General features: G+C 28.8%; 1 long non-coding RNA gene across 1 annotated transcript; it reads left to right on the forward strand.

Moving 5' to 3' along the window:
- Positions 1–17: 17 nt before the first annotated feature.
- LOC135963063 (uncharacterized) lies at positions 18–340 on the forward strand. Its single transcript, XR_010576815.1, has 2 exons — positions 18–103; positions 168–340. It is a non-coding gene; the product is annotated as an uncharacterized LOC135963063 (long non-coding RNA).
- The last annotated feature ends 24,978 nt before the right edge of the window (positions 341–25,318 follow it).

The following is a 25,318-nucleotide window of genomic DNA, read 5'->3' on the forward strand; positions in this document are numbered from 1 at the left end:
CTCAGGTAACATACAACAGCTTGCAATATATGAAAGGTGAAAACGTTAAGGAAGCAATACCTCTCCTTGGTCTTCGAATCGAATTTAGTGAAAAAAAATTCAGGTAAGCATTAAATAATACTGATTTTTGCAAATATAATTTAACAAATCTTAATCTTATTCTATAGTTTGGCATCAATGACGACACAATTTCTGTCCAATCCAAAGTTGACAACTAGTTAATTGAAGAAGATGACTTCCGTGGCAAACGAGTTTTAAGCAGGGTAATACTATAGTTAAATTTTATATTTCTTTATTTGTATTTCTCATAAACAAAATAAAATTTATTAAAAATAAAAAATAGTGTGTTTTTCTTAAATCAATCTTAGTTTGGCTTAAATCAAGTACGAATTCGAGCTTAAATCAATCCGATCAGAGGATTACATCAAGTATGAATTCAAGCTTAAATCTAGTTCAAAATTCTTGAAACAAACTCATTTTGGGATTAATTCAATCTCGGACATTCTTAAATCAATCTTATTTTTGGATTACATCAAGTACGAAGTCGTGCTTAAATCAAGTTTATAATTCTTGAATCAAGCGTATTTAGGGATTAATTCAATCTCAGCCATTCTTAAATAGAGCTAAAATTAAGATTTTTGGACTTGATGAATCCGTACTTGAATCAAGTATTTTGTACTCGGTATAAGAAAATCCGTACTTACCCTACTATTGACACCGCTCCGGATTGATTTAAGTACGGATTACTCAATTTTTTTTATGAGTGTAGAAATAAGAAGAAAAAAGCAAAACAGTTCATGGAAAAGCATAACAAAAGAAAAAAGAGATCATATAATTATGATAAAGAATAAACATGTATTCTAGTAACAAAAAATAAGCCTTTAATTCTAATTTTGATTACTTTTTTAACCTTCACAAGGTCTTCGGGTCAAATTTGATCCATTTTGAAATTAAAATTGATTTTATTCTAAAAGTGAGTGGTTGATATTTTTGATATTTGATGACTTTTATTTAATTTAAAATCTCAACTACTACGTTAGGTTTTTAGAAAAACAAATTGGCAAACAAATATCTAAAAAATTGTTTGCACTTAAGGTCTTTGGGTCATATTTGACCCTGAGCAAAAATCTTGAATTTTTGTTACGCACAATTAAGTTAAATTTGGTAGCACTAATATATGTATGTCTGTCTCTTTTGATTATACCTGCTGAACATTATACTTGTATGAAAACTGCGATTCCCCGGTTTTATACCAAAGCTATGATTTTCTTATCCTTCATAAGGTCTTTGGTCAAATTATACCCATTTTGAAATTAAAATTGAATTTTTTCAAAAAGTGAGTGGTTCATATTTTGATATTTTATGACTTTAATTTAATTTCAAATGTCTTAAAATTGGCAAAAAAAAATATATATATTTTCTATTTGGCTCAAATTTTACCCGAAGATCGTTAACGCCAGTAAATTTGAAACCCTTATGAAGGCTAAAATAATCTCTAAGAAATAAAACACAGTTTCAATGCTTTGGAGTATATCGAGTTTTTTAAAGTTAAGTTTTTAATACACTAAAACTCATAAAAAAACACTTTTTTTTTCTTCGATATTCGAAATGTGAGCTTTTCAAAAAAACCGAAACCGACTTAACCAAAAAAAACCGGTTATAACCGGTTATTAAAAACCGGGCTGATCACCCTAGTATATACTCGTATTATTAGGCCTATTGTGAATTAAATAATGGTTATTTTTTGTTCAATTTGGTGTTTTCATTCCCTATCAATTTTGGTTTAAGAATTACAAATCTTACAATTGAAAATTTAACTTTATTCTCATAATTTTCTGTCACACTTCCTTCGGTCAAGAATGGCAAAGGCTAACTAACAAAAGAACAAAATCGTTTGACAAATTTTGTGTTTTAAGTGAATCGCTTAAGCTAAATTAACTTTTTTCAACAAATTATGTTGATCTCATAGTTTAAGAGTAACTCGACAAAGAAATGTAAAAGATGTAAAAGAAAATTAAATAAAAATTGTAATGATATACTCAAATACAAAACTTAGTTGTTGTCGGGAGATTGGTTAAAGTTTTTTAATTTTTTCTTAAACTTAAATCAAGTGTTAAATTAGAGGCATTGAAGAAACAATAAGATGAGAAATTACTTTAAAGTTTTTACATTATCTAGCTCTTTTATACAATTTACACTATGCCAACCATAAAATGCGACTTGAAAGGAAGTCTCTCAAAATAATATATGTATACATCTGCTATCAAACAAAACTATCTCTAATACTATGTTTGTAAATCATCATGTTTTCACATTGTTACTTGAGTTTACACAGCAGTTCTTGGTGATTGTCTCGAACTACTTATTCTACATATCACTTTGGGTGACAAAGAGTTACATATGCAGTTACCAACCATTAATGTAGAAGTTTGATTCTAGCGCCTGCCTTAATTGAAAGTCATAAAAATCAATTTCTGGATTTATTCAAAGTTAAGGCAATACTTTAGACATAAGAAGATTTTTTCGTCTGTGAAAACTTCCTCTGGTTCTGTTTGGCTCAAAGAAAGCTGATTTCTACAGACGGATGGAGAAGCTCTCCGACGGACATCGTCCCCCCTTATCTAGTAGTGTGTAAATTAATATGTGAGGGGTATAATAAAACATTTACGTAATGCATTCTGAAATTTATAAAAGTTTATGTTAAAATTAATTTTCAAAGTTTATTTCAACACGGACGTACAGTGGTGGCCAGCTAATTAAGGACAAAATTGTTTGCTATATTTCATGTGATTCTCAATTAAATTTTCAAATTTATTCCACAAATATATATGCAAGGACTGTTTTAACACACAAGTGTGTTTTATTTAGCTGTGTCAATTCTTACATTTTCACTAGGAAAACATACGTTTTTCTACAACATGACAAACTATTTTTTTAAATAATCTTATTTATTAACTTTTATGTACATATATACAGTGGGGAGCTCAAATGAGTACATGTTTCTATTTTGTGCACTTCTTATGGAATAAAAATAAAACTAATAAAGCAAATCCAAAAATTTTTTCTGTCATTTATTTTATGTCTAATATGTAACAAAATTAATTACAATTCAGAACAAAAAACATTCAGTTCTAAATAAAAAAACAGACAAAACTAAAATGACTCGCATGTACTCAATTTTGCACCCACAATAATTTTAGGGAAGAAATGCATTTTTTAAAAAAATTTTCAAAATCCTAAAATTTTACACGCATTGGCATATTTTATATAAATTTTTCATTAACTTTTTTTGGAATACTCTCTCTCTCGTGTTCAATCCGCTGTTAAAGCTCGTACAAATTGGTAGGAGTTAATAGGTATTGTTTCAACCGCCAATTCACGATTTACTAAAAATTTTCAATAGGATTGAACTCAAGACATTGAGCTGATAACTGCATTAATAAGAAATTTTTCTAGGAACACCATTCTTTACAATTTTTGACGTGTGCATTGGGTCACCATCCTATTGAAAAATTACTTCTTCTGCGGGATAAGCGTTATAACCTACAAAGTCAAAAGACGAATGTGAAAACGACAAAGATGATTACGTATTGAGGTCGGTATATCGAACTGGACACTATTTCGGTAGAAATTTTGCTCACTAAACCATTTTTCAAAGTTTTTGATGAGTGCTTTAATTCGCCGTCCTGCTGTAAAATAACTTTTTCGACATGATTGGCGCTCTTATCTACAAAATCGGAATGGCAAGTCTATAAATTCGGTATGATTAGTCTTCAATATACGCAGATAGTCTGCTTAACTCATTATTTCGCCGATTTTTTCAAAATTGGTGACACAGTAAGGAAACAGTAAAACACGGTAATGATATGGGGTTGCTTTATATGGTGCCACCTTGGACCAATGCAAAGAATCAATGAAATAATCGGAAAAGAAAACCATCTGCGTATTTTGCAGACTCACCATACCGATTTTGTAGTCTCATCATAGGCATGCCAGACGTACTGTTTTCAGCAGTACGCGTACTTTTTTTTAGTTTTTGTACTTTTAACTGCATAACCCCTAAAGAAGTACGCAAATGTACTTCTTTTTAGTATCTGTACTTCTTTTTGTACTTTTTTTGTACTTTCAGCATAATAGTGCATTTACACCTACGACATAAACATGTTATAAGTTGTTTATGGTGATAAACTAGTTTAAGAAACTTGTTTATCCATACAAAACAAAAACAGGTTTGTAACTAGCTTTTGAATAAACTAGTTACAAACAACGAGTTTTTGCTAATGCAACTCTGTTTTTCAACATTTACCTGGCAACGCTAGTAACATTCGACATTTGCTCAAAAATAAAAAAAACAGTTTTCTTTTAAAAAAAAGCCAAACTGTAAGAAAAAGTTTAAAAAATTTTTTTTTAGATTTCAAAGAGTGCCGGGTGGAATATTGCGACACAAGGCCTAAATGTTAAGTGCTGAAAATTTGAGCCAAATCGGGCAACGATTTCTGGACGCGCATCGAGGTCAAAGTTCAGATATTGCAAAATTTTACTGTTAATATGGAATAAATAGGTGAAACTCGTTAACTTTCTGCATTGTTTTCTAGAAATGTGTAGATTTATTTATATTAATGAATATTACATTAAAAAAAAATTTTTGGAAATTAACCCTGTATCTCCTTTGGTTCAAAATGACCCAAAAACTGTATTATCGCCAAAATTAGAGAAAAATGCAAATTTTTCAGTTTTTGAAAAAATGTTGCTACTAAATAAATACTTTTGTAATTGAATGCAAAAGAATCGAAATATGTACGTAATTATCGTTGTAATGAGATATAAATGACAAAATTTGATTAAAAAATTGTCCATATTTACTTGTATATGAGTTTTTGTCTTCGTAGGATACCGTTAACCTATTCGCAGGTATGGCCAAACAAAATTATTTTTTTAACGTCTGTTTCAAATCTCCATTTTAAAATTTTTACAAAATTTCGTTAAACAAATTTCAGAAATTTTTGATCATCACATTGGGATTTATTGAGATCAGAATAGGGAATAAAAATATGAAAAAATTATGTCAATACCTCTTACAGTTTTTCCGTACCTGCGATTTAAATTTTGCGATTTTCAAGAAAAACTAATTTTTTGTCCATATTTAGGCGAATGAGCCCAATTTCCTTACTGTTATAAATTTTAAGTAATATACACAAGTAAATATGGATATATTTTAAATAAAAATTAGATTTTATTTTAATTTTTCTCGAAATATGTTAATTTTTTTTAATAAATTTTTTGTTCAAGTGGCCTGAAACACGTTAATGGTCTGGCGAATTTGTAATAACTTTAACATTTTTTAACCAATTCTTGTCATTTATATCTCATTACAACGATAATTACGTACAAATTTCGATTCTTTTGCATTCAATTGCAAAAGTATTTATTTAGTAGCAAAATTTTTAAAATATCTGAAAAATTTGCATTTTTTCAGAATTTTGGCGATAATACAGTTTTTGGGTCATTTTGACCCAAAGGAGATGCAGGGTTAACTTCGAAAAAAAAATGTTTAATGTAATATTCATTAATATAAATAAATCTATACATTTATAGAAAACAATGCAGAAATTTAACGAGTTTCACCTATTTATTCCATATAAATAGTAAAATTTTGCATATATCTGAACTTTGACCTCGATGCGCGTCCAGAAATCGTTGACCGATTTGGCTCAAATTTTCAGCACTTAACTTTTAGGCCTAGTGTCACAATATTCCACCCGGCACTCTTCAAAATTTTAACAAATTTTTTTTCCATACAACTGATTGTCACTCTAATATACATATATAGGTACGTGTTTAATATGTACATATATAGTACGTGCAGCAACGTTTTTTCGTAACAACGTCCATATTTTTATTAAATTTTTTTAAATTAAAGTCAGCTGTTTTATGACTTGTCAAAAATAAACCACTTAACTGACCAAAATGCTGATGTAAACGGTATGGTTTATGGAAGTAGCCTATGATCATAAACTAGTTTGAAAATTACAAGTGTTAATGCACTATAATTTTATAGAGATAAACTTATCAGTTAAACGACAAATTTGAACAACAGCAGGATGAAACATTTTTTGGGTTTTTAGCCGAACGTGTATGTAGCACTTGCAATAATCAGCAAGAGATTTTTCTTTTTAAAAAACGCACAGCAGAGTTTTTATGGAATATAAGTACTTATATAAAAGATCGTTTCAATTTAGAAAATAATAAGTTTGAAAAACTTTCAATTTTCCATCTTAATTCAAAGATTTCTTTTCATGAATTTGAGGAAATAATTACATTATTTTCAACTTTTTAACGAATTTATACCATTAAAAACATTTGCTGAAAACATTGAAAAAGAAAAATCTGCAGAAGAAAAATGGAAAGAATTCTTAAATAGTGGATCATTTCCTAATTTTGAAAAGATTTGTTGCTTCGTCTTTTCAATTCCTCATTCTAATGCAGCCAGTGAACGAATTTTTAGTTTAATGTTTAATTTTTGGAGGAAGGAACGAAATAAACTTTTAATATAAAATTTGGAAAGCGAGTTAATAATAAAAACAAACTTTGAATACTATTTTTTGTTAGTTTTTTTATTGAATTAAATAAATTTTGAAAATAAACAATTGTACTTCTTTTTACTCAATTGTACTGTTTTTTTAACTTCGATGTACGTTTTTTGACAATTTCAAATCTGGCAAGCCATCTCATCATCACGTTTTTGTATATAAAATAAGAAATCCTGCAGAAGAAGTAATTTTTCAATAGGGTGGTGACCCAATGCACACGTCAAAAATTGTAAAGAATGGTGTTCCTAGAAAAATTTCTTATTAATACAGTTATCAGCTCAATGTCTTGAGTTCAATCATATTGAAAATTTTTAGTAAATCGGTTGAAACAATACCTATTAACTCCTACCAATTTGTACGAGCTTTAACAGCGGATTGAACACGAGAGAGAGAGTATTCCAAAAAAAGTTAATGAAAAATTTATATAAAATATGCCAATGCGTGTAAAATTTTATTTACGTAATAAAGGATTTTGAAAATTTTTTTAAAAAATGCAATTCTTCCCTAAAATTATTGTGGGGTGCAAAATTGAGTACATGCGAGTTATTTTAGTTTTGTCTGTTTTTTTATTTAGAACTGGATGTTTTTTGTTTTGAATTGTAATTAATTTTGTTACATATTAGACATAAAATAAATGACAGAAAAAATTTTTGGATTTGCTTTATTAGTTTTATTTTTATTCCATAAGAAGTGCACAAAATAGAAACATGTACTCTTTTGAGCTCCCCACTGTACATAATAATTATATTTTTATTATTAGAAACTTGTTTCGGTCATATCATGTTATTAACAGCGAATGTTCGCCAAGACGTGTCAACGTATTTCCACATATTTGTCCATATATGCTGTAACGATTTTTAAAAAAAATTTTTGAGCAACTAAAAATATTAATACTAAATTTCATACCCCTAGGTCCTGTGATTTTTCGATAAAAAAAATTAAAATATTTGTCCATAAATAGCTGGAAGCCACTATATTTCTATGGACGAATCTATATTGTCTAAGAATAATTTAAATTGTTGGTTACCTATGTTTTTGGTTTGACAAAATCTGGATGGTTATCAACATTTACAAAAGAAACATATAATTTTATTAAATACTAGCTGGCCGCCACTGCTTCACCCGGTAACGAAAATGTTAGTTCTTCAAGTTTCTCCAAAAAATGTCTCTTATTAAGAAAAGTGAGAAGCGAAAAGAAGTAAGTAACCATCTCCTGAAAATAAACAAAAATCAGCCTAAAATCAGCTCCACCCTTTCTCACGTGATGCCATTACATACATGGACCATTTAATTTGTATATATATAGAAGATTTATGTTTTAACTTATAACTTTTAAGCATTAATATCACATTCAAAACTGAAGTTTACAAAATTGGTGTATCAGCTTTTCTTCATTTAACCCCATCGAGGAAAAAGGGTAGCCATTTAATATAATTTTATTTCTTTTTAATTACAAAAAAGTTTTAAGAAAAATTAAAAAAGAAATTTAAAAAAAATAGTTAGCTGTAAAATGTAAAAAAATAACAGATTTAAAACGAAAAAAAACAACAGCTTTTTGCGAGAGTTTTTCTAGGCTTCTTGCGTATATTTAAATAACATCCCATACATTTTAAGATGATTTGAATGCGGAGGAATTATGACCATTGTCTAATGATTCTCTGATTTCAGTTTCTACTGTATGTTCTGAAATTTTCAAATTTGGCTTAATATTTTCAAATATAAAATTTTATAGAACAATTGAAAGAAGTTCATAACTTTAGGAAGAATACAAATAATTATGGTATCTAAACATACTTTAGGCTATTTCATCCATTTTGTTGCAATTGCCACACTGATAAAATGTATTTGTACATGTAGATTAGTTATGATGATAAAAAAGCTATATGAAAGCTATTTTGCAAAATTCGAACTTATAATATTGGACTTTCTTTTGGAAAACTCTTCGGACTGCCCCTATGTGAGCTGTAAATAAAACTTCTACTGACTAAATTATTTATTTAACTCTTCTCTTGGCTTTTTTATTTTATAACATTATTACGAACACTTGTCGCTTAAAGGAAAACAACAACAACTACAACAATATAAAATACGTATCAAAATAAAATAGTTTTTAGTTGAAAAATATCTAAAGGACATTTGGCTTAAGAATAGTTGTAAGATAAACAAGCCAGCTAAACAAAAAAAAAAAAGTTACAGTTTAATTTAGGTTTTGCCATCAGCTTCAATGCACTCATTTTCCTTTAACTTCACTTGTTATTGGAATAAATCTGGAAGACATTCTGCGTTATTGTTGCACGGAAAAACATTTGCTCCTGCTTTTTATTTATATGTTCTGTTTTATTTATTCGTCGCATTTTTTCTGTTTGCTATAGAATTTGATTGAGTCGATCTACTTTTATGAGAGATTGAAAATGGCAACCAACGAGAAGAAAAACAAGTAGTTGGTACAACAACTATTCCTCCAACAATAACTGACAACTGTCATGAATTCAAACTATTCAAATCTGTAGTTGTCTGTACAAACAAAACTAAAAAACAAAACTATACCGAATCTCATAAACACTTCATCTTAATATGTACAACTTTAATATGCAACAACTTTTTCGTAAAAAATAATTTTGTGGTCGAAAAAAGTCAATCGCGTTGGAAATACTTCCCATTTTATATACAAATTGTAGGAATTCAAAACGAACGTCGTATTATTTATCCTTACAATGAAATGTGTCGAAGATCGATCGATCAGTCATCATCGCCGGTATTGTAAACATCTATTAGAATTTATTTTTAGTTACATATGGGCAATTCTATGTCATGTACGTGACATTTGTACGCCTATAGAATGGAATATATTTTGCAAAAATAAGAGTACCTGAAAAATAATTTGGTCCATATGTTCCATTCAGAGGGTACTATATTTAGAAAAAATAATAAGTTCTTTCGAAGCATTGTCGTACAAAATATCGAGCGAAATAATGGTATATTGTACGTGACATAAAACGGAAGACATTTTAGAAATATGCGAAAATTTGAGAATCGTGAGAGGCGTTATGTTTTCTTTTAATATCTTACACTAAACCAAATATTTTGCCTTTACAATCCGTAATATTTAAATTAAAACAATCTTTGGATGATTTTATAATAAATAATATTTAATATCGTACGTGACATACCGTACGTGACAGATTTTTCTCTTATAATAAAATAATATATATTCTGTAAATATATGTATACAAACACTAAAAAAATGAATAGAAAATATACATTCGGTTTCAATAAACAATTTGACAATAGAAAAAAAAAGCAATCAGAGTCTAATTCATTTCACACTACAAGCTAATTGGGAGCCTAGTTTACGCCGCAATTTTAGCCTAAAACATTAAAGGCCTTATTTATAATCAGTTTTTAAATTTATAAAAGGTTTATAAAACACATTTTGTATGGAAATTCAGTTTTATAAACCTTTTATAAATTTTAAAATTGATTATGTATAAGGGGGTAAAAAATTAAATATAATCAGTTTAAATTATTATTTTTGTCTTTAAAATGTTGAAATATGATCTAAATACTTTCACATAGTAACATATTATTATTTTCTTCTATTCAAATCATCGTAAAAAAAAGTTTCAAGGGTTTTTGTGTTTTCAGTCGTGGTAGCGATTCTCGTGGAATTGCCCATGTGCATGTATGTAATCTCCGAGTGGAAGTGTATTTTACAGTACACACCCTTTCTAAACTACATATTATCGGAAAATAACAACCTACATCTACTAATTAACAAGTTCAAAATTATGAAAAACTAAAGAAACATTACTTTTTATTGTATATTCAAGCGATTGCAACCTGATATTAAATACAAAAAATGGTTAAACAAATTTAATTGTATTTAAAATTCCCCAGGCCATTAACATGTCTCAGGCCACTTGAATATGAAATGTAGAAAAAAATTATATTTTTTTTAAATAATCAAATAAAAAGATATTATGTAACAGTAACCATTTACATGTTTGTGGTAACCATAAAATGGTTATACCACAAACATGTAAATTGTTACTGTAACCATAATATTGTTAAAAAACTTGTAACAATATTGAAATGGTTACAGTAAACATGCACAACTATATTTTTTTCTCTGCGTGTATCAGCATCCTTAATGTAAAATCTCGTATCACAAAAATATCTACGAACCAGTCAAGTATCTTTAATTTTACAAAAATCGAAAAAATCAATATATACAATTGGTTCAAAATGTGCCTCTTCGGATCAAATGATAAACAAATTTAGTCCTTTGGTGTAACTATAATTTTTTTTGCGGAAGTTGATCGGAGTAACTATAAGTACCTACATACTAAGAGCATATTAATGTGATACAATTTGATTTTCGTATGCACACATCTTCATCTGTTGAACCAGTCGAGCTGTAGACATTTTTAGGGCAATTTTTTTTTTGTTTTTTTAATACATACAATAACAAAAAAAGTTATTTTTAAATGTAGATTATTTTTCTATCTTCAGTGCATAATTCTATTAAATGGATATTTTGCATTTTAGTGCATACAAATCTTAGTCCTAATTATTATAAATATTGAAAATATAAATAAATATTTTGGCCAATACCATATTTTAAAATATTGTTACGAATTTGCAATAGCTATTTGAATTTAACGATCTTTAACGACGCCTGCAACATTCATCATGTTTATAAACATGTCCATTAGTAGAAGGCTCTACTTATCAATAATGTTAATAGCATTCGCTTAATTAGCATTGTTTGAAAGTTCGAATATAGTAGTTGTCCGTAGAGATCGTTGTAGAATGTTCACGAAAGATGGCGTGTGTATAAATAGTGGCAGAGGTTGCAGTCGTGAATGAGTCTAATTTGAAACATCGTTAAGTAAAGACATCAACTGCATACTTGTAAATTATAAAGTGTGTGTGTATTTCTGCGAATTTATAAACGTGTATAAAACACAGAGTGACTATTTCAAATAGTATATTTGAACTGTTGTTGTTATACATTTTAAATAAACAAAGAGTTGTTACAATTTTAAACTACTAAACTGCTTTTTATTTGCAATCAAAAGTATCCGGTTTATTTAAAGGAAATAAACCCCCGCTTTTAAAAGGTAAAAACGTAACAATATATTCAAATTACTAAAGGTTTTCTATTATCTAAAAACTCAATTTTCTAAAAACACAAACAAACCGTCCATTTTAAAACCAAACTCCAAAAAATTATTGTTATTTTTTTAAGAACTTTATATTTTTATTTTATTCACTCATAAGAAGAGTATTTAATAAATATTTATATATAGAGTAGTATTCAAAGTATACCAAGCAGTGTTGCCAGGGGCATCTTGGAAGAAGTAACAACTCTTCTCATTAAAAGTTAAATTTGTTCTTATAAAGTTACATTTACGAAATTTCCCAAGTAAATACAGTGGAGTCGGGATAGAGTGAACTAATTAATGCAAGGTATATTCACTTTATCCAATAAATTCACTTAATCGAGACTGAAAAAATAATACAAAATTCATAAAATTTTTTGTTAAAAATTTATATTTTACTATATTTCTACAAAGGAAGAAACAAATCATCAATTGGTGCTTGTTTTGTGCATGTACTTTTGGCTTTTTGTACAGCTGAATCACGAAATTGATGTAAAACTTAGATATTTTCATAATCATTAGTACACAGAGAAAACAGATTCGTCGTAGCAACTGAATTTTTAGACAATCGAATCATTCTGTCTTATTGGACGAATTTTATAATTGTGGGTACAAAATTCGAAGTGAACGTTGCATAAGTTTAAAGGCATATTTTCTTCCCCGTCATCACTACCTTCTTCAATCACTCCTGCCATGCCAACATAAGAATAGAAGTGGCATCTTTTAGGTTATTCTCGCTTTTGGAGTTTTTCTTCCCGGTGCCGTTTTTTCATTACTGCCAACAGATGTTTTTTCCGGCAACATCTTCCAAAACAGCACATATTCGTCAGCGTTTTAAATTTGTTCATCACACAATCCATGTTTTTTGATTAAAGCTTTAATTGTCTTTTAAATCGACGGCGCACTATCGGTAATTTTTAATAGGCGAATTCCGTAACGGGCTTTATACCCTTGAAGCCAGCTTGCACTTTCATTGAAACCTCCTGTATCGTGTAACTGCTCGTGTATTTTCTTTTTTTGATTTTGCCATAAGCATTTCTCCACTGACAGGCAAATTTTTAAATCGCTGCTTTAAAAAACTGCCAGTAGACAAAAATAACAAATAAAAACTTTCGATTTAAAATTTTTTTGCACGAAAAAACAAAAGTTCACTCTATAGACGCAGGCGATGTTCACTCTTTAGAGTCTCCATTATAAAAATGTGTGTGTTCATACTATCAAGTGTTCACTCTAACCTGACCCCACTGTACTATATATAATTAGGTTTAATAAAATACAACTAACAACAATTCTTTTCTCCGTATTCAACCGGTTAATATATATATATATAGAGTTCGAATTACCGAATTCGATATCGAGTAAAACTGATCGTAATTTTCTTAGCAAGAAATATAGTAGATTTTATTATAATTTCGATACGATAGCACATTCGATCACGAATGCGGTAATTTAGACCAAGTTTTTTTGGCTAAATATTCTCTACACAACATTCTTTAGATTGTATACTTAATACTGGTATTCGTCAGCACTTTAATCAGGGAGTCATGGTAGAGGATTCAGTGATCACGAGATTCTTTATGTAAGGTTGCATAATATTATTTAAATTAGGAAATTGTTTAATAAATCACTAAATACTTCTAAATTTATCTAAATCTCCTAGATATATTTTCCAACGATAAAAATATTGATTTGAAAATTTAATTTAAAAAAAATAAGGTCCAAATCAAGGAAATTATTCATGTTACGTAGAGGGTTGAAAAGTTACGAAAAATTTAAGAAATGTAACCAAACGGCACCACTGATACCAAGTATTCCGACTCTCTATTTTTTAAAATTACTCTCTCACATATACCACTGTGAGAGAATTAAACACTTCAAAATACTAGAAATTTTAACTTTGATCTTCCGACTAAATATATACCGAACTACTTTATTATACTTCTACACAATTTTTGTTGAATTTTGTAAATACTTTGCAGGACACTTTTATTTTCGAAACACGCTAATTTTGCTCAAATTAAAAAATTAATTTTTTTATTAATTTTTGACACACAATTTTATTTGTGGTAAAATTTAATTTATAGAACAGAGTCGGACTACTTGGTATACTTTGGTAGTATTCATAAAAAACGTTCTTAGATATATCAAAGAAAACTAAGTCTTCTAACATTATTTCGGTTTGATTTTCATTTCAAATTACGCAAAGTTGCGTGTATATCTATAAAGAAGACACTATATGTTAGAGCCATAGAGAAACATATAGCGGAAACTAGAAAAAAACTCAAACAAAAAATTTACTCACAATAATCACACATACGAGTGTTGTTTTTGTTTTCACATAGTTTTTTCTACTAATACATTCTCACCACTTAGGTTTCTGACAACTGAGTTAGGTCTTTGACAGGAGAGTTTCCGCTCTATGTCTATTCTCTATGGTTAGAGCCCTTTATGAATTTATAGAGTTTACATCTCTGTTAACTAACATTAGTACGGATACAAGTTGGTAAAATACTATTTTTTTTTTTACTTACAAGCACAAGTGTGAAACTTTTACTTAGAAAACAAGAACAACACGAAATAAAAAAACTCATACATTTTGTAAAAGTACAAATAAATACAAAAAAACTTTTTACTAGAAAAAAATAGTCAATAATACATCCTAAGGCCAGTTATCACTTTAATAGAATAGAATGTATAATAAACAATCAACCAAAGACTGTACGTACAAAAACACAATGACTTTTTATCTTTTTAAACCAAGTTAAATGCGTCATTTGGGACATCGAAAGCAACAAAAAGACAAAAACATAAAGAATAAAAGGAAACTAAATAAAACTACCAGTTTTCTATTCCATGGCATTCAGTTTAATGCCACACAAAACATTGAAATACAATTGGAAAAGAATCGAGAAATGGAATGAAAATAAAAATGACGAGACTTTTGCAAAAGTTCATCTTCAATTGAAATAAATTAATTCCAGCTATTGTTCATTCACACACACACATACAAATATTTATATACTCACCAAATAGGGTAAAATCCGGCAGAAATTGAAATATAAAAATATTCGAACTTAATTTATTAAGTTCAGATTAAACCGGTTCATATTTTACCCCGCTTTCTCCTACTTATATCTCAACTAAGGAAGGAAAATTAAAAAAAATGTGACCGTTAAAACTGTACCCATGTTATCTACATGAGGTCAATTGCTTCCTCACAGGTCAGCTGCAAGTTAAGGTGGATTCACCCATGTGTTTCTGAAACATTTTTGTTCTGTACATTTTTTTTATTGTATGTAGTTTAGTGGGTGCTTTATTTCGGACAAAACTTATTTTCAACAAACGCACAATTTGGGCAACAAAGCACTCACCTTGGAAAAATGTTTGCAATATTTCCCAACGTTGTTCAAGCGTAAATCGACTCAATTAAGTCCGCGAAGGTATGATTCTCATAGTCAATATTTTGAAAAGAAAAAATCTTTCAGTGTCCAAATAACATATGACTTATAAAGATACTTGTAACTACACAGAAAAAACTATTTCTTAAACCGTTTCAATTCAAATATTTGTCACATATTGAACTGGTTTCAATTATTTCATAATTAAATCAAGTATTCATTTGCTCAAAAATAAAATTTCTTGATATTTTCTATTGAATTTGATTATTTTGACAATTGAATATACAATTTTCGTTATTGGTTGAATTCGAAAACAAAATTTCTTGATATTTTCTATTGAATTTTGAGTTTTGAATTTGATTATTTTGACAATAGAATATACAATTTTCGTTATTGGTTAAATTTCAAATACAAAAATTATTGAATAGATAATTTTCGTAATTGAAAACACATTTTTGTTATTTTTTGTGTTTGAATTACGAAAATTATCTATTCAATAATTTTTGTATTTGAAATTCAACCAATAACGAAAATTATATATTCAATTGTCAAAATAATCAAATTCAAAACTCAAAATTCAATAGAAAATATCAAGAAATTTTGTTTTTGAGCAAATGAATACTTGATTTACTTATGAAATAATTGAAACCAGTTCAATATAGGATAAATGTTTGAATTGAAATATAATTTTTTCTGTGTATTTGTGGAATTATGTTTTTACAATACATGGACATCATACTTCAAGATCTTGGTCAACTACGCTGATTTACATTCATGTGACCGACTGACTAAAAGAAACAACTAGATTCTATTGATTATTTGTGACAGAGCTTACGATGATAATTTCCCGCATTATTCTGCTTGTAATACGACTTCTCATAAAAACGCGATTTTTACAAAAATCTTCGTCGCTGATTCATCTACACATAAACAGCAGCTTATTAACACTAACAATAAAAATTTGTTTCTGAATAATCCGTGTAAAATTTCGTTAAATATATCGTAAAAAAAATTAAATACCGATTTTGTTTACAATTTCCGATGTACTTCGGAATTTTCAAAAAAGTTAGTTATTTCAAAATTATTTCAAATGAAATACATTCAATTATATTTTTGCCGTTACATAATGTCTTAAGTTTTAAGCCAGTCCCTTCGTTTGTACCGAATTATTAATCTTAAAGTCTATAATTGAATTAGCGACTAAACAAATTCAATGACAGTCGACTGACCACGAAATTCCATTAAATCTGAAATAAATTAACTGCATATTTCACATTCAACATCTGAAGCTATTAAAATACTCATGCCCACCCATACGTATGAGTAATGGCTGTTTATGCACCCACCATAACTCATACGTCCACCAATAAAAATAGTTGATGCTTACAATTATTTGTCACACGAATTCCAATATTTAGCTAAAAATGGGAAAAAAATGTGACTAAGTAAAAAATAGATACTGAGGAAAATAATCCTTAATTAAGGGCGACAAAATATAATTTTTATAATTCAATTAACTCATTGAAATAAATTTCATAAAAATTACAAAAAAAGAATCAGCATTTTTTGTAAAATGTAATAAAAAGGGAAAAATATTTAAAATAATCCGCTTAATAGCTTCGAAATAGCAAAAAAAAACTGACAAAATAATGCAACTAACGAACATTCGAACGATTGAACCGTTTACCCTCCTTGTCATTTAAACGAAAAGTGCTGAGTAACCAAACAATTAACTCGTAGAAAAAATATTAAATAATAACGTTAAAAAACTGGAGTAATGAAATAAAAAATACAATCAAAGTATGAACATTAGAGTGCCCGTAGAACAAAATGTCTGAGTAATACGGGAAAAATCAGAAAACAATTTATCAATTAAGAAACTCTTCACAACCATTTCGAAAAATTGGCGAATGTTTTATGTAGAAATATTTATGCCAAAGACTACAAACGTAAAAGTTCAATAACAACTCTATTACTTATTTATGAAAATTCTCACAACCTTTTTTTTAGAAGATTTAAGTACAAAACATAATCTGTAGTAAAAAAAAACTTTCAAACTCAATAGATTTAATTAATATTCGGATTTAGATATGTGCAAACCTTGTAAGGTGGCTGAAATGTTTTTTAATTCCTTAAAATTAAATAATGAAAATTTAATTTAACAGGACATATGATTAAACAATAATGCAAAAATACCACTAATTTTAAAGAAAAATCACTTTTGGTCCGGCTCATTTTCGTTTTTCATCGGCCAAAACTCTGTAACTTTTGAACCAATAGAGATATTTTAGAAATTTTTTTTTTTGGTGTACAGTTTTAATTTCATTAAAATCGGTTCAGCAGTTGTTGCGCAATTTAAGGTTAAAGTTGAACTTTTAATTTTTTATAGCATTTAGTATGAAAATGCAAATTTTTTGTTTTTTGAATCAGCTATACTTATTAAAAAAGTTATCAGCAGATAAAAACAAGTAAGGAAGTATGTTCGGCCAAGCTAGACTATATAATACCCTACACTATAATTTATTTTCGTGAATGATTTTCGGAAGCGGGTCTTATATGGGAGCTATGACTAATTATGGACCTATCGCCATGAAATTAGGTCGTGTGATTTATGTCTATATGGGAGTTAGTTCTATTGAATTTTGTGTTTATACCAACATTTTTAAGAGATTTATGCTCGTTAAAGTGATTTTCGGAAGCGGGTCTTATATGGGAGCTATGACTAATAATGGACCGATCATCATAAAATTAAGTGACATTAATTCAGTTTATATAAAACTTATTTGGAGCAAAATTTGTGTAGATACATATATAAATTAACCATTTACGACCGATAAAGTATAACTTCGGGAGAACATTTGTATGGGTGCTAGGTGAAATAGTGGACCGATTTCAGCAATTAGAGGGTATTTTTCTCCCTCCAACATTTCATTTGGTCTACATTTATGTAAACAGCCTTCTAAAGAAATGCTCTGAAAACAATGAGGATATAAGTATTGCCAAGGCTTTGAAAAACGAGCTTAGGAACTACTTGGAAACTGTCGTTTTTTCTAATTTGACCATCTGGCATCGAGTTGCACTATTTCTGTTCCCACCTGCAAACAAATTGCTAAGTTTCTCTGAAGAAGATCGAAATCTTATAAAATTGAAATGTATTGAGTTGATACAAAGCCTAATACAGAATTGTGAGCCTATGACAGAACCACAATATCAATCAGTAGCTCCAATCTCATCGAAAAATTTAGAACTGTTTTCAGATTTTATTCGATCATCTGATTTTCAAACCAATGAGGATTCAGTGGCCTCAGAGTTGAGACGATACTAAACAACAGACACACTTAAGTGGTGGGATTCGCATAAGAACGAGTTCCCCTTTTTACACAAAATTGAGCTGCCGAATCTTAGCAGTACCTGCAAGTAGCGCACCTTCAGAAAGGGTTTTCTCTTGTACCCGTAACGTAATTTCTGAAAAACGATGCTCGATTGCCTCAAATTATATTGCGGTAAATCAAATTATTTTTTACACATGAATCACAAAAAATGCAGTTCCACAAGAAGTAGATGCTCTCTTCTTGTGGTCCTTATATTTTATATTTTTCAATTTACAGTAGTTTTGCTTACATCTCTAAATAACATTTAAATATAATTATTACATGAGTTAGATTAATAAAATATACATGTAAACAATAATGCGTTTTATTTGTAATTTCGCTATAAAAATTCATAAGAATAGTAATTCGTTCAAAGAACTTCATTCTAATTAAATCACATAATAAAGCCCTCTATGATTCGATTCACTCGCTGTTTTGCACTCGATTTGAAACACAGAAACACTCTCAATACTCATATAATCCTATACTCTTTACATTCATGTATTTTGCTTTATTTGAAATTTTTGTCAAATACGTTTTTGTTTTGAATAAATTATTATATTCATTCCAAAAACAATGAGTGAGTCAAAAACAGTGCTTGAAAAAAATTAAATGTTTTAAAATATTATTTAAGTCACTCATGCAGGGCTCTAATATTTATTCGTTATGGATAAAGGATAAAAAGGTTATATTTAAGCTTTAATGATTTCACTTATATTTCTTGCAAAGTCAACTTAAAATTAAATATTAGTATCATGCGAAAGGACTTTGAAAGGCGCTTTGATGACGTCATTTTCGAACATTTCTTTAAATTCGTACAAATAATTATTTAAAATAAATACATTATATTAACACATTATAAACCCCAAATAATTATTATCCGTTTTTTTGAAATTCTCTCCGATCTGATGACGCAAAATGTTCACCTAGAATATCTATAATGCACAGTAGGGCGAATCAAAATACCTGAGAAATAAATCTGCCATTTCAAACTGGCTGATCCGATTGGCATGGCATATCAGAGGAGTATTTAAATTAACTTTTTAAAAACGTAAAGAAAAGTAGGGCACCTCAGGCAAGTACAATTTTTAAAAGTTTTTGGTGATTTGTCTAAAAAAAGATTTTCTAAAAAAAAATAGTGGAATTCTCTGATATTTCAAAAATACTGCATGTTTAGACACAAATTGTGAAATCAGAGAACACATGAAACAAGTACATGATTTATGAAAAACTAATTCCATAATACTCACAAAACAAACAAAAAATTCCAATATTCCCATTTTTTTTGGGGATTTCGCAAATAAAGTCCACATTTGGTCTTGAATAATTTCGAATCCATCACAGGATCCAAAACAGTTGTCCATTTCAAAAAATATAAAAACTTTATAAGTTCCCTAAACAAATTTGATTAGAAATACCTAAATTATTGCAACAACAATTTGAAATCATCAAATGTTAATATATTCCTTATTTGCGAGAAATATTAAAAAAATCGTAAAAATCTTAAAAATTTCATTTTTTAAGATTTTTCTTTTCAAACAAACTAAACTTTAATTTTATTTGGGAACATCGATACCTTATATTTCTTCTTTAAAAACGGGTCCGCCCTAATGTACATACGTTTTAAAATGTGAAATTTTGTAAGAAAAAAGTATCAGTCTTGAACATTCATGTTGTTGGAAATGCTTGAGATGTCGCGTATTTGAAAAAATGGTTGCTAATTTCAGTTCGCGTTATATCGAATTCGCGTAAATAAAGTACAGCGTAAATGGAGGCTTACCTGTATATATATTTTTTTTAACAGAATTTCAAGTGGCCTATTGTAATCATCAAATGCGTCGAGTAATCATTCAAGATCAATAATGGAAGAACAAGTTCGTGAAAGGTGTTACTGTTCATATATAGAACTGGTTCAAAAGGTGGGAAAGTGGATGGTTTAACTTAATATTTAATTGAAAACAAAATTATTAAAAATATTAAATAGCATTTTTTATTATTAATTTAAATCTAGTAACAATAAACTAGTATCTATAAATTATTCAATATAACAAACCTATTGTTGATATACTATTGTTGACTGTTATCAAAAATATTTTTTGTATCTATAATTGTTGTTGCCTTATTAATTAAAAAATGAATTGAATTGACGAATAGGTGATTAATATGACAATTGATTTGTCGTAATTTTTTCTGTGTATTGAAACAGAATGCAATGGATTACACACACCACGAAAAATGAATGAAAAACAAAACTATGGTTTGGTGGTGCTAAGGGTTTTTTTGTCTTCTATTTCACTTAAATATCTTTTAAAGATTATATTTTATCGTCTGTCTATGTATGACTGTAACATTATGGTGTGTGAAGGGATTTCTTACAAGGACATCATTTTATAACAGTGGTATTGATAACCATAAAATTTTATTTAATTTTTTATCTCGACAAAAAGTAACTTGAAAAGTTTATTTGGCACTATTATAAATTTACTTTGATCAGAGTCAATCAAAACTATTTCATTGGCACAAACGAACTTCAAAAACAATAACAGGAAAAGCGGTTTAAAACTTGGTGTTTTTCTAACCATTTGATACAATTGAGGGTGAAACATGTAGCATATTTTCGGTTTTTTAGGGCAACATAATATGAAAAGAACACTTTATAAGCTTACAAAACTACATTTTTTAAAAGGCAGAATAAAGGCCAACTTTAAACATTTCTGGTAAAAAACACATATATGTACATCAGGGCTATAACTTTTTTACATTTTTTGGTCTTTCGCGGTTGTCAAAAAATTTCACACCCAAAACGCGGTAAAGTTTGAAGAATATTTTTTTAAAAAAAAAAATAAAATTGAGAAAATTTTAACTTTAAAAAATTGCCCAATTCACAATTGGTGTCGTAGCGTTGTATCGTTGTATGTCGTAATTTTTTTATTAATGTTTTGTTTTTGTTTCGAAAATTTTGTTTGAAAAATATTTATGACTTGGGCAAATTGTGAATTGGGCAAATGTGTTTTGTGTGAGGTTGTTATAGCCCTAATAAACATACATGTCAATCCTAAACCACTGTATTTATTAGTATATTTAGATGTGGTTTGGTACTGTAAGTGTCTACATACATATCTGTCTGTATTAGTGTGTGTCTACGTATGAGGTTGGCTGCAGAAACTTGAGAATTGTATGGGGTAAATAATTTTTATTATGTGAAATGTTCATAAGCAGTCATTTTGTTGAGGATTTATGATTTTAAATGCCTTTTAATATTAGGGTCTTCTTAAACTTAAACACACAAATACACATTTATTTCATACTTACGCAGAAACTGTACAATTTAACTGGGGTAATAAAAATAATAAAATTACGAAAGTAGGTAAAACTCCCAACAATAATAACAGCAGTGGCTACCACAATCAACCTTCCAAAATAAAACAACAACTAACATACATCCATCCATAGATACACACATATATAGACGTATCTATCTTAAATTATATGAATATAATACGAGTGCAAACAAAAAACATAATATGTTACGATAATAAAAACGGATACGGAAATCATATTCACGAAAGCGACAAGAAACAAGTGGAAACATTTTGAATAACATTCATAATTATTTTTGTCCACTTATTATTTTTGTTTCTCTTATTTCACTGTTTGCGCCTTAATTTGGGAGTACTATTTACAAGACGATATATTTTTATGGAAATAATCATTTCCATTGTGGACATAAGTACCAAGACGAGCACCTTTCTAATCAGTAAACAGCGAAAGTGTGTCCAAAAATTAAAATAAAAATCTTAAAGTTATATGGGAATGGTTAACAAATTATATAGGTAGAGTGAAAAACAAAACGTTAAATTGTTATGTAGAAAAAAATAACTCATTTTAATGAATTGCTCAAATCTATATACATATATAAAAGAGTAACGTTACTGACTGACTGATTCATCATCGCACAGCCCAAACGGCTGAAGCTAGAATCATGAAATTTTAACTGTGGGTTCGTCCGTCCCCAAAACGATCCGATAAGAAGGGATTTTTGGAAATTCGAACGTTTAGGGGGTAAAAAGGGTAAAAACGGGTAAATTCGGTAACCTTATATCTTCAAAACTAATAAAGATACAAAAAAACTTAAAATTGCATGTTACTTCATCTAAAAAATAAGCTGACAGGTGTTTCGTACTTTTTCGAAATTCGAAACTTTTAGGGGAGAAAACGGATAAAAACTGTATTTTGGTACTTTTTTGGCACCCTATGTATCTTTTAAACCAATAAACATAGAATCAAATTTTAAATCGTATTCTTTACTTATCAAAAAATAAAAAATATGAGTTTGGTACTTTTTGGAAATTCGAACCCTTAAGGGATAAAAATTGTGTTTATTTTTGGTACTTTTTCATAAAATATGTTTTTCTATAATATGACATAGACATACGAATATTTTATTATGAACTCCCACCACGATGCAGATTTTTATTTGAATAAAATTTTACCACCGCAATGGGGATAAAAAAGGTACCAAAAAGGGGATAAAATCGGGAAAATACATTATATTTGAAATTATTAAGCCAATTTTTATAATTTTTTAACGTTGGTTCCTGGATTCATACAAAAATTAACTAACAGGGTGTTATTTGGAACTCGAGTACCAAGGTGTATATTGGGGCAAATCCGGGTAAACAGTTTGGTACTTTTTTTAAAACATATTTATTCTTGGGCACATTAACACAGATTTTAATATTTTGAGACATGCCTGTAGCACAAACAATTTTGGCAAAATGGAATATTTTTAAATTTCAAACTTGATGGGTGTTCAAGGAAGAAAAGGGAAATTGGTACTTTTCTCCTAATGGTACTTTTTTAACATTTTAAATTATTTCAGTTATCGACATTAAAGTTAGCTGATATGTATCTGAGTGAAGTTAATGTTAGGAATAGGGGATAATATTTAGGTACCAAAATGTGTGAACTGAACTATAGGTACTTTTTTGTTCTTCTAATGGTACTTTTTTGAAATTTCTATAACAATGGACTTAGAAACATGAAATTAAACATATATGGTCCTAAGTGAGTGAGAATTCTAGGGGGAGACTTTTTGGTACTTTTTCTTTATTGGAATGGTACTTTTTGTAATTTCTTCACCAATGAACCTAGAAACATGAAGTAAAGCTTATATGGACCGGAGTGACCACAAGTGCCTGATTTTTGGTACTTTTTATATATTGTCTATAATAATGGTCATAGAAATATGATATTAATCGTATATGTTCTAAAGTGAGTGAGAATTCTAGGGGGAGACTTTTTGGTACTTTTTACTTTTTGTAATTTCTTCACCAATGAACCTAGAAACATGCAATAAAGCTTATATGGACTCAAGTGAGTGGAAATTCACAAGGGGCTGCTTTTTGGTACTTTTTCTATATTCTAATGGTACTTTTTGAATTTTCTGTAATAATGGACATAAAAATATGAAATTAAGCGTATATGGTCCTAAGTGAGGGAGAAATATAGGGAGAGACTTTTTGGTAATTTTTTTATTTCTAATGGTACTTTTTTGAATTTTCTATAACAATAGTCTTTTTAGTACTTTTTCTTTATTCAAATGGTATTTTTTGTAATTTCTTCACCAATGAACCTAAAGCCATGAAATTAAGCTTATATGGACCCGAGTGAGTGGGAAACCAGAAGTGGGGGATTTTTGGTACTTTTTATATATTCTAATGGTAATTTTTTAATTTTGTGTAATAATGGACATAGAAATATGAAATTAGGCGTATATGGTGCCAAGTGAGTGAAAATTCAAGGCCATACTTCTTGGTACTTTTTCTTTGATCTCATATGTACTTTTGTGAATTTACTATAATAATGGACCTAGAGTTTCCAAGAAACCGAAGAATTTCAAAACCGCGGTTTCGGTTTTCTGATAATTTATTAAATATTATGTATTATAGAAACAAAATTAGTTGATAATATAGGAAACGATTTACAAATCTAAAATTCAAACTTGACGGGTTATGGTTTAGTGAATGCGAATTTAAAAGTGATAATCAATGGTACTATTTCCTTATTGAAATGGTACTTTTTGAATATTTTATAATAATAAACCTTAAAAATTTTAAATTAGGAACACATTTTGCATTTTCTATAATAATGGACCCAGAAATATGAAATTAGACATTTTCAATTAGATTCACAAAGTGAGACTTGATAGTACTATTTCTTTCTTCTAATTGGGGTGGCGAAGCGCACCGGGTCAGCTAGTGTTAAATAATTTTTTATTCTTATTTAAAAATAATTTACTAAAAAGTTGTACAAGAATAAAACAAAGCATGATGCGATATATCTGCATATTGTTACGTAATTGCATTACCAGTATGAATGTAACATCAGTAGAAATTCGAAATATAAACAATATTGATAACAATGCTGTTATTAACTGTGAAGCGGCTTTAAAAGCTCTAGGTGATCATTCGGAAATAGAGCATTCGAGTACATCTGGAAATCGCTAGAAGATGCAACCACAGTTTAGTTTATTGTGAATCTTGATTGAGTCAACATCAAGCGGATAATTAAACCCTAATTTAAGTCTGTGTATTCTTGTAAAATATAAAAGTGCAATACATACATTTAAAATACAATTCAACTAACCACCATGTTAGATGCGAGTATGTATGTTCACTAGGGATGCCAATCCCGAAATCCCGATACCGAAAATCCCGGGATTTTTCGGGATCGGGATTAACAAATCCCGATAATTACGAGATTTTTTAATATTTTAGGATGAAAGCTAAATT

This window comes from Calliphora vicina, unplaced genomic scaffold (genome assembly GCF_958450345.1).
Source record: "Calliphora vicina unplaced genomic scaffold, idCalVici1.1 scaffold_50, whole genome shotgun sequence".
Lineage (NCBI taxonomy): Eukaryota > Metazoa > Arthropoda > Insecta > Diptera > Calliphoridae > Calliphora > Calliphora vicina.